Below are 10,000 nucleotides of genomic sequence, written 5' to 3' on the forward strand. Positions count from 1 at the left end.
GATTAGTGTTTTTCTCTATTTGTCTTTGCACCATACAGATTGTCTCAAATATACCATTCTTAGTTTGATGCCATCAGTTATTCAAACAGCTATAAATTACACCAAATGAGGAAAGCTATCAAAAGCCATGTATGAAAAAATATTATGCAAAGCTTCACTTGTTCAATATTATTTATCATGCAAGTGATTTTTATGCCATGGCTCTGCTTCCTGTTTTTAACCTTGTTCTTCATCCCAAGAACATACAGCCACTTCGTCTTAATCACTGAAGGTCCTTAAACATAAGCAGTCATTTTTTTTTCAAACCTACACATACACAGGGTCATACGAGGAGGTGCTCAAAAGTTCCTGGTTTGGAGTAAAAAAGAAAAAAAGAAATATAGGGGGTTCAGTTAATTATGATTTTATTCAACATATTCCCCTCTCAGACTCACACACTTATTGCAGCAGTCCTTCAGTTTTTCTAAGCCCTGTAAAAAGAACTCGAGCGGCTGGGCCTCCACACTAGCCTTTCGCGATACTCTTTAAGCCAGTACGTATAGAATATATTTTAAGTACACTCAATGTACTGAAATGGGTTTTTTATCCCCTTTGATACTTTGCTCTGTTAATATGTTTTAACTGTTAAGGAAATAGCTATTGTTGAGTAATTTATGATCCTCTTTATCTAGTTTAAATCACATTCGATAAACGATCTTTGTAGCATATTGAAATGAAATTTATCATCCCCACATGGCTATTGTTATGCCACGTTAAATTACGATAGTTTAGCGATCAATAAATTTTGTCATATCAATAGTTATCGCTTGCTCCATGAGCAAAGCATTGATCATTCTTTGGCCCTTTTGGATCACAATAAAAATTGTAGCTTGACTGTGAAATGCTAAATTAACGAGAAATCGATAATGAATTTGAGAGACGTCATTGTACACAGAATGAAGTTTCGTACGCGGTCCGAGATTATATATATATATGGTGTAGTCCCAGCTTAACATATAAATATGAATGCATGTATATTAAAATTTGCAAGCCACGAGTTTAGAGAGATATATTATGCTGGCGGATGCCGTGGTTGCTCGCAGTTATGTTCCAGCTTGTGGCTAACCACATCGGCGAGCTGGTAGAACCGTTAGCACGCCGGACGAAATGCGTGGTCGTATTTCGTCTGCCGTTACGTTCTGAGTTCAAATTCCGCCGAGGTCGACTTTGCTTTTCATCCTTTCGGAGTCGATAAATTAAGTATCAGTTACGTACTGGGGTTGATGTAATCGACTTAATCCATTTGTCTGTCCTTGTTTGTCCCCTCTGTGTTTAGCCCCTTGTAGGTAGTAAAGAAATAGGTTAGTATTTAACGTTTATGAATACTTGGAGTTATCACTCACATGGTAAATTCCTCTGATGGGTAATTCCGAGTTCGTTTCACAGGAGGGTAATATAATCTGGAGTGTATAATGTCAATAATTATAACGATAGAAAATTATGCCTGGTTGCATATGCACCTGCTCATATTCTGTGCAGCAGAAACCCGTGTAGGTTGTAACCATAAACATATTCCCTATCATTATAATATGTGTGTATGTTTACGTGTCTTTGTGCGTGTGTGCATATATATATATATATAAATATATATAAATCAATAAATGGTGGGGTTGTGTTGACCGCACGTGGAGAAATCATAGGCGAGGAAATATTATAAGAAGGCAGAATACTAAATTGAAGGTAAATTTTAATAAAAGTGGGTGTATGGAAAATTTTTTAAAATATTTTTTTAAATATTATATAAAAAATATAAAAAAATATATTTTAAAATATAAATATTTTTTTAATTTTCCATACACCCACTTTTATTAAAATTTACCTTCAATTTAGCATTCTGCCTTTTTATAATTTTTCATCGCCTATACACACACACACATATATATATATAAATATATATATATATATATATATAATATATATATTATATATATATATATTATATATATATATATATATATATATATATATATAGGCAATGGAAAAAGGCTTATACAAGTGGAGACATGAGAAGGCCCTTTTAGAAATTGCCTAGGGACTGATCTGCAAAGAGTGTAGGCTAGTAAATACCAGCCACCACCACCAAAAGGTATCAAATTCCTTAAGCATGGTGAGCAAATTCTCAAAACAAAAGCAGTAGTAGGGGACTCGCTTTCTATTTTACATTCAGCCTTAGATTGACTAAAGGGCGAAACTGTTATGATCCTGAGATACCTGTTGACGATATAATAGGGTTTCCGACACTGTAATGAATTTACAAGAGCCCCTTCTCCAGTTTACGCATGATGTTTATTCCACGTATAGGCGCCGGCGTAGTTATAGGGTAAGAAGCTAGCTTCCCAACCACTTGGTTCCGAGTTCAGTCCTTACACAAATGGCTTCTTCAATATATATATATATATAGAAGAAAAAGTTAGAGGAAAGCAGCTCGAATGGGAAACTAGGCAAGAAGGTCCCTGAATAAGGGTTGTTTAAGGATGTTTCCAGAGGTGAATTATCCAAATCCCAAATTATTCCTCTCAACACATGGCTATGATGTTCGACTAAAAAGATCTACAAGGCGGTGCCCCAGCATGGCCGTAGTCTAATGACCAAAACTAGTAAAATATAAAAGATAAATTATGTCTGCCTGCAGCTTTTTTTTCTCAAAATCCATCTTTTACTAGTATTTGACAAAGATCGCGCACGGGTTATTGAATACTATCACTAGATACCTTATTGTAGTAATAATAAGACGTTTGGCATAGCATTACAATAATTTTCTCCTTGAACTATTAAAGTACTAAAGTACAATTAGCGTATTCATTACTAAAAGCACTTTAGCCCCAAAATGTCAAGAAAAAAGGCAACTGAAGTCCAAACGATATAAGACTCGTAGATTTGAACAAATGGCGATGATGATTACTACCACTTGTGAGTATAAAGTGACATTTTTAAGGGTTATCGTTTAAGCTAAACGCAAATTGAGTTTTGCATGAGGACATCCATTTTAGGGCCAGAGTATACAATTATAGCTTTCATAACAATAGTATTTTGGATGAAGTCCTTTGGTGTAGGAATTTAAACCTGTGGACATAGATTCTACTTGGAAGAAACTTCCTGATGACTCTTCAATATAACAAGTATGCCAGTGTGGAGGCACATGGCCTAGTGGTTAGAGCAGCGGTCTCGCGGTCGAGGGGTCGCGGGTTCGAATCTCAGACCGGACGATGTGTGTGTTTATGAGCGAAACACCTAAGCTCCACGCGGCTCCGGCAGAAGGTAATGGTGAAACTTCTGCTGACTCTTTCGCCACAACTTTCTCTCAGTCTTTCCTCCTGCATCTTGCAGCTCCCATGCGACGGACCGGTATCCCGTCCAGGTGGGGAACCTATACGCCAAGAAACCCGGGAAACCGGCCCTTATGAGCCAGCCATTGCTCGAGAAGGAACAAACAAACGAGTATGCCAGTAAAAAATTTTATTTTCGAAAATATTGCAATTTGGACTGATATCAAACAAAAAAGATTGCATTCAATCAGTCTTGCTATTGTAGTCGAAGGAAGAGATTTACAGTTAAGTTGGTGATAAGCGGATCTTCTTGGCAATAAAACTAGATTCCTGTGTTACGTTCTTGCCTATTGCTGCTCGAATATAATAAGTAAGTAAATTGGTTTTGTAAACCAGAGAAATTCCAAGATTTTTACTTTTCTCTTCAGAATACAATGCGAAGCAATTTGAGGAAAGAATTTCTTCCTAAAAGAATTATTGTACTTGAATACTTCATTGTTGGTTCATTTTCATTTTTCGCTATCGTTTCTCGCTGTTCGCTGAGATGGCTTTTGTCATTTTAGATCTTCATTTGATGAAGGTTTTAGCTTAATATCGGTGAGTCTCTCTCTATCTACATCGTTTCAATGATTAAGGAATGAAAGTCAGGAAAAAAAAATACATTCATAGACATACAAAGATACGGATGCACACACGCACACAGAAACACACACTCACACACACAAAGTAATACGAAGAATTCAGAAGATAATAAATAAGGTGTTATAATGAACTCCGAAATTTAATCACCTTAAAATTTGTTATAAAGTAAAACTGGAGCTTTCTAATAACCACGGACAATAAACATACATACATGTGCCCTCAGACCCATATATACTCTCAACAAATATAGATACACCTATTCATATACTTCTAGGTGCGTTACCACCAACAATTATCTGGATAGAAAAAAGCAGGAAATTATTATTATTATTGATGTTGTTGTTGTTGTTGTCGTCGTTGAGTGAGTGAGTGAGTGAGAGAGCAATGCATGCCATTAAAGTGACACAGGGGTAAAATATACGAAGCCCAGTATACCTATCATGACTACCTGTCTGATAAGAGTACACCAAGCACATGCCTCACAATCATATGTGCGCGACATGGTAATCTCATATCAAGATAAACAGCGCATGACCTTGCAAGTGGGGCCAAGTTGGAATTTTCTTTAGGTCGAGTAGCCCATTTCTGCTCATATCCCAGAGTAGGTTGCTTTCTTATTTTCTGTGACCTTTCTCTGGTGCGTGCCTATACCATCTTTTTTTCTGTTGTTATTCCAGTGTTGGCATAGTTCCCAGTGAATATAGGTCCCAACTCTGTCATGTCTGGGAATATATTCCTTCTTAGTCAGGACTGGGCAGCCAGAGACAATATGATTTATTGTTCTATCTCCATTTACACATATTCTGCAGTCACTTGTATTTCTTTTCATTACATGTTTTTGGTAATTTCTGGTGGGGAGGCTTTGATCTTTTGCTGTAATTAAAAACCCTTGAGTCTCTGCTTTGAGTCCTGGGCTTCTCAGTCATTGTTGGGATTTTGCTTTGTCTATTACTTTTCTGTTTAGCTTAACCTAGAATATGACATGAAGGGGCTTTTCTTGCCATCGTTTTATCATGATCCATTGCTGTTTTAGTTTGGATTTCAGTTGTTTTACAGCTTTTGTTGTTCCTTCTTTTTCTTCACAGTTGTTAGGTACTATGAATATCTTAGTACCTAACAACTATGACTTCTTTTTTGTATTCGTTAGCTTCCTTAAAGACTGAAAACAGCTTTCAGTTCCGATCGTGATTTGTCACTATCTGTATTAGTTTTCCTTGCTTCTGAAGTAGGTATTTCAGCAGTTCTGTAGGGGTCATTTTGTAATAGTTTTCTAGCTATATAAGGCCTTTACTAACTTCGACACTTTGTATATATAATCTTTCTATGTCAGATTTTGGATTGTGCATCCTAAATCCTGTCATTATTTTTCTTGTTTTCCTGTCTAGTTTGATTAGTTCCTTTAGTTAAGAATATTGTAGCTGCAACTTATAACTGAGACGAGTAGAGTTTTGATACCTATTATCTTGTTTTTCGCATTGAGCTCTGTTTTCAGTATTAATCTAACTCGTCTATAGTATTCTTTATTCTTTCTTATCTTCTCTTTTATTTGTGTTTGTTGTACCGTATCTAGTTCATTGATTCCTAAGTATTTGTATGTCTGGCTTTGATCTAATTCTCATATTTCATTTAATTTATCTAGTGTGATGTTGCTACTCTTAACTAGTTTTCTTCTTTTCAAGGCTGCTTTGACACATTTTTCTAAGCCAAATTTCATGTTTATTTCTTTAGTAAATCCATGTACAGTCTGTAGCAATGTTTCCAGCTGTTTATCATTTGTAGCGTACAGTATTAGATCATCCATATATAAGCGGTGGCTGATTACTTTGCCATAACAGTTGTATCCACATCCCATTCTTTTTAGCATATCAGATAAAAGCGTCAGTGCCAAGTAGAAAAGGAGTGGAGAGAGCGTGTCACCCTGGAATATTCCTCTTCTAATGGGGATGGCTTTGGTTTTTATGAGTCCCTCATTTGCCAAGGGCTGTAGCACTGTCTGTCATTTATTCATGGAATGTGTTATATATTTTATGATTATTGGTACTACCTTGTTCATGGCTAGTATTTCTAGGATCCATGTGTGGGGAATACTATCAAAATCCTTTCAGTAACCAATGCAGTCGATACTGAAACCCTTCTTATTTCTGTGGCTGTCTTCAGTTATGGCTTTATTGATCAGTAGCTTATCTTTACAGCCGTATGAGCCCTTGCAGCATCCCTTCTGCTCTTCTGGAAACAGGTTTTCTTCCGGTTGTTTGATCATCTTCTGCGATATTATTGCAGTAAAGGCTTTGTAAATTGTACGGAAACAAGTTATCGTTATGTAATTCAGTGGGTTTGCCGTTTCAGTGAATTTGAGAATTAGGATAGTTTTTCCTTCCGTGAGCCATTCAGGCATTGCCTCTGCCTGCTAGTATTTCATTAAATTTTTCAGTCAGCTGGTATTTTAACCAGCTGGGGATCTTGTCGTGCCCGGGTGCCTTCCAGTTGCTAAAGTTTTTGCAGTGCCTGGGTGATCTCTTCAGATGTTCTATGGGCCCAGGGTTATTCAGGTGCTGAGTTCGTTATTTTGATAGATCTTTGCCAAGGTTGTTCCTTTTCCGGCCGTATTTCTTTCCAAAATTCTTACATTTCTTCTGCTGTTGGTGCTGCATTGATCTCTATTTTATTTTTGCCAAGTTCTTGGTAGAATCTTTTGGAGTTGGAGATGAACTGCTTGTTGTTTTGTTCAAAGAAACATTGGCGCTTCTCATATCGGCGGATTCTTTGTTCTTTGGTTTAAGATATCTTGATTTAGCTGTCGTTTTACCTCAGGTACGCCTTGTTCTGTAATTTTGTTTTCAAGTAATATCTTTCTTCTCTTCTTATTTCTTAGTAGCGTTGATTGTCTACTAGTTTCGTTAAGGATTGACATATCCTTTCTCTTATTCTTTTTCTGGATAGTATTTATCTACATGGTTTGTTTGGGTGTTGATACTCCAGTTTGGCTCGGTTTCAGGGGGTATCCAGCTCTTTTCGTGGCCACAGAGGCTGCTGCACATATGATATCATTTAACCAGTTCATGTTGACATTTGTTTATGTGGCTATTATTTCTGTGACGACCAGGTTCATGCTTCTTATTATGGATGCTATTTTAGTATCAATTTTAAGTGATGTTCCTGTCTAGATGGGTTTTAGTGGGTATCCAGCTTCTTTTGTGGCTACAGAGGCTGCTGCATATATTATATCATTTAGCCTGGTCATATTGACATTTATCGCTATTAGTTCTGTGATGGCCAGGTTCATGCCATTTATTATTGATGTTTTATTATCAATTTTAATTTTTGGGAAGTACAATCGGTGGTCCATGCTGAGATCTGTGGCTTTCAATTCTTTGATTACTACGGTGTCAGCTGTTCACTACCAGTGAACTAAGGTAACACCCCTTATTTTACGAGTACCTTTCGAAGTATTCGAGCAGTTCCAAGCAGTGCTGTTTTCTGCAAGTGCTCCGCCCTCATTGTAGCCCCTATTTGTTCCATGTACTTCTCAAGATACTTGTTCCATGTACTTCTCAAATTATTATCATCATCATCATTATTATTATTATTATTATTATTATTATTATTATTATTATTATTATTATTATTATTATCTTTATTATTATCTTTATTTTATTTTATTTTTTGTTCATGAGTTATCTTTCACATCTCAGTTCCTTCCTGCAGCTTAGAGATGCAACCCTTTCCTCAAAACTGATGTTGTTCCCAATATCGCTGCCAACTGTGTACTTCCTATGAAGTTTTATACGTGCAGTTGTTCAAGCAATAATATTGTTTTCTTTGAGGTGCACCAAATTGCACAGATCACGACAGGTGTCACACGCACTTTTGAGGATCGCTGGATGCGCTTCACATCCAGTGCCAGGTATTGGTACTTTCCGACTTCCTCGTTTTCTATCTTCGCAATATTCTGGTCTGCAGGTATAGCAACGTAGATACAGGTCCATTTTTCTGGGCTCCTTCCGTGTGACAGCGATATGTGGTTGGCTATCTTGCAGCTTCTGGGCGAACTGGCAGAATCGTTAGCTCACCGAGCAAAATGCTTAGAAATTAGTCGCCAATTTAACAAAATTATAACAAAAATTGTTGATGAGCAATCTTTATATGTTACGGAGATGTACTTGCATAGCAAGTGATCTGATCTGAGATCATGTGCTGGAACGAAAACAATTGCAGCGTGGAAGGTGTTTATAAGCCATTTAAGAAACACACAAAAACCGTTCGATTCACTTCAACATTTAAATTTAATTTGCCAAAATATTTTCGTCGCTTTGAGACCGCGACCTGTTCACTGACAAAACTCCGTGCTGCATCTTTATATGTTAATAGCTAATATAAATGTTGGTTGCTTTCTCACTTTCTTGACTCACCAGTTGTCTTATACTGTATTGAGAGAATGGGAAAAGAGAAAGTAAAAGAGATATACATAGAGAGTTAACATAAAGTGCGTAGGATAAGTGTACAGATGAACTTGGTGAGAGGCAATAAGAAAAGGAATTCTACACACATACACCCAGTGTGTAAAAAAGATTTACAGAAGCAGGGGGGAAAGAGGAGAGGGAATAAATGAGGGCTGTTAAAAGAGTTACAGAAATGAGAAATTTGTTGTATTTTATTTTAATTTATTTCAAAATAATAAATATATTTTCTTTTTAAAATTAGTATTCGTCTCGTTATTTTGTAATAATCAGCAAGAAATTTAATAATGATTAAATTATAATTATCATATACTAGCAGTATCGCCAGGCGTTGCTCGGGTTTATTTCGACCCTTTAGAATTGGAATTTTTGAAAAGTAAAACTTCTGCATTATGTAGCTTGTTATTCTCTTAAAGTGAACATTTTTCTGGTTGAAATACACCGAAAAATGGCAACACAGCAGTCAAAAAATAGTTTAAAAAATAGGGATTTTCATAGAAAAAAAGCACCATTTTGATGTAAAAAATATTTGGTGTTAACATGGTCCGATTTGAACTTTTTCTTCAACGAAAGGAAGAGCAAGCCTTCTTCTATCATACTCTCAATTTTGGTCAACTTGCGCCGCAGGGTCTCGGAGGAGATAGTGTTAGTTGAAAGCTACCAAGCCTGCCATAAACAGACAACTTCAGCTTTATATATAGAGAGATATGCAATATTTCCTGATATCGCCCATGATGGCAAAAGCATACTTCCAAAGTTACCTGTTACACTTCTAGTCATTAGAGTGTTTTGGAAAACCTGCGGCCCGCAGAATGGCACGCCAACAAATAATTACCTTGAAATTGTTTAGTAGTGGGAATCACCTGATGATCAACCATATGTAGGTGACATTATTTGCTGTTAAGTGATAATTACCTCCGCCAAGGAAGGAGGTTATGTTTTCATTGGTGTTGGTTTGTCCGTCTGTCCGTCTGTGTGCAAAATAACTCAAGAAGAGGTGAATGGTATTTAATGAAACTTGCAGAAATAGTTAGTGATGACACAAGGAACAGATGATAAAATTTTGGTAGTGGTCTGGGAATTTTTATGGATTCTTGAAGGATTTTTCATTTGCTATATTTACTTTACATGAAGTATTAATGTTACTTTCTTTAATTATCTCCCTTGAGACCTCGTAACCTATGGTGGCGTTGCTGTTTCCAAACTTTTATTTTCCTTTCTCTAATAGTAATTTTACTCGTGTATCTATGGACTCTTGAGGGATTATTGATACTATACTGATCACAGAAGGATGTAAAGTAGGTAGGTAGATTTAGTATCGTAGGTAGACATATACCTCTTTTATCTTTACCAAGGAATCATCTGACCATCGTCCTTGGTAATTTCAACGTGGATCTCCTTGATTCCCCTAACCATGAGATCTTGACAACTATGAACCAGTTTGGGTTCGACCAACTAGTCCCAAAACCCACCAGCGACTATAGAAGGCTACTAGATCATGTTTACGTGAACCAGAATCGGCGTCCACAAGTCACCGTAACCGACTATTACTTTTCCGACTATGATGTTGTGTGTGCATCACTAAAGTTTTAGGTA

At 36.6% G+C, this 10,000-nt stretch overlaps 1 protein-coding gene across 1 annotated transcript in view; it reads left to right on the forward strand.

The window, feature by feature from the left end:
• The window catches only part of LOC115216391 (gamma-aminobutyric acid receptor subunit beta-like), a 489,200-nt gene that overhangs the window by 350,283 nt on the left and 128,917 nt on the right, over positions 1-10,000 (forward strand). The window lies entirely within an intron of this gene.

Source organism: Octopus sinensis, linkage group LG10 (genome assembly GCF_006345805.1).
Source record: "Octopus sinensis linkage group LG10, ASM634580v1, whole genome shotgun sequence".
Taxonomy (NCBI): domain Eukaryota; kingdom Metazoa; phylum Mollusca; class Cephalopoda; order Octopoda; family Octopodidae; genus Octopus; species Octopus sinensis.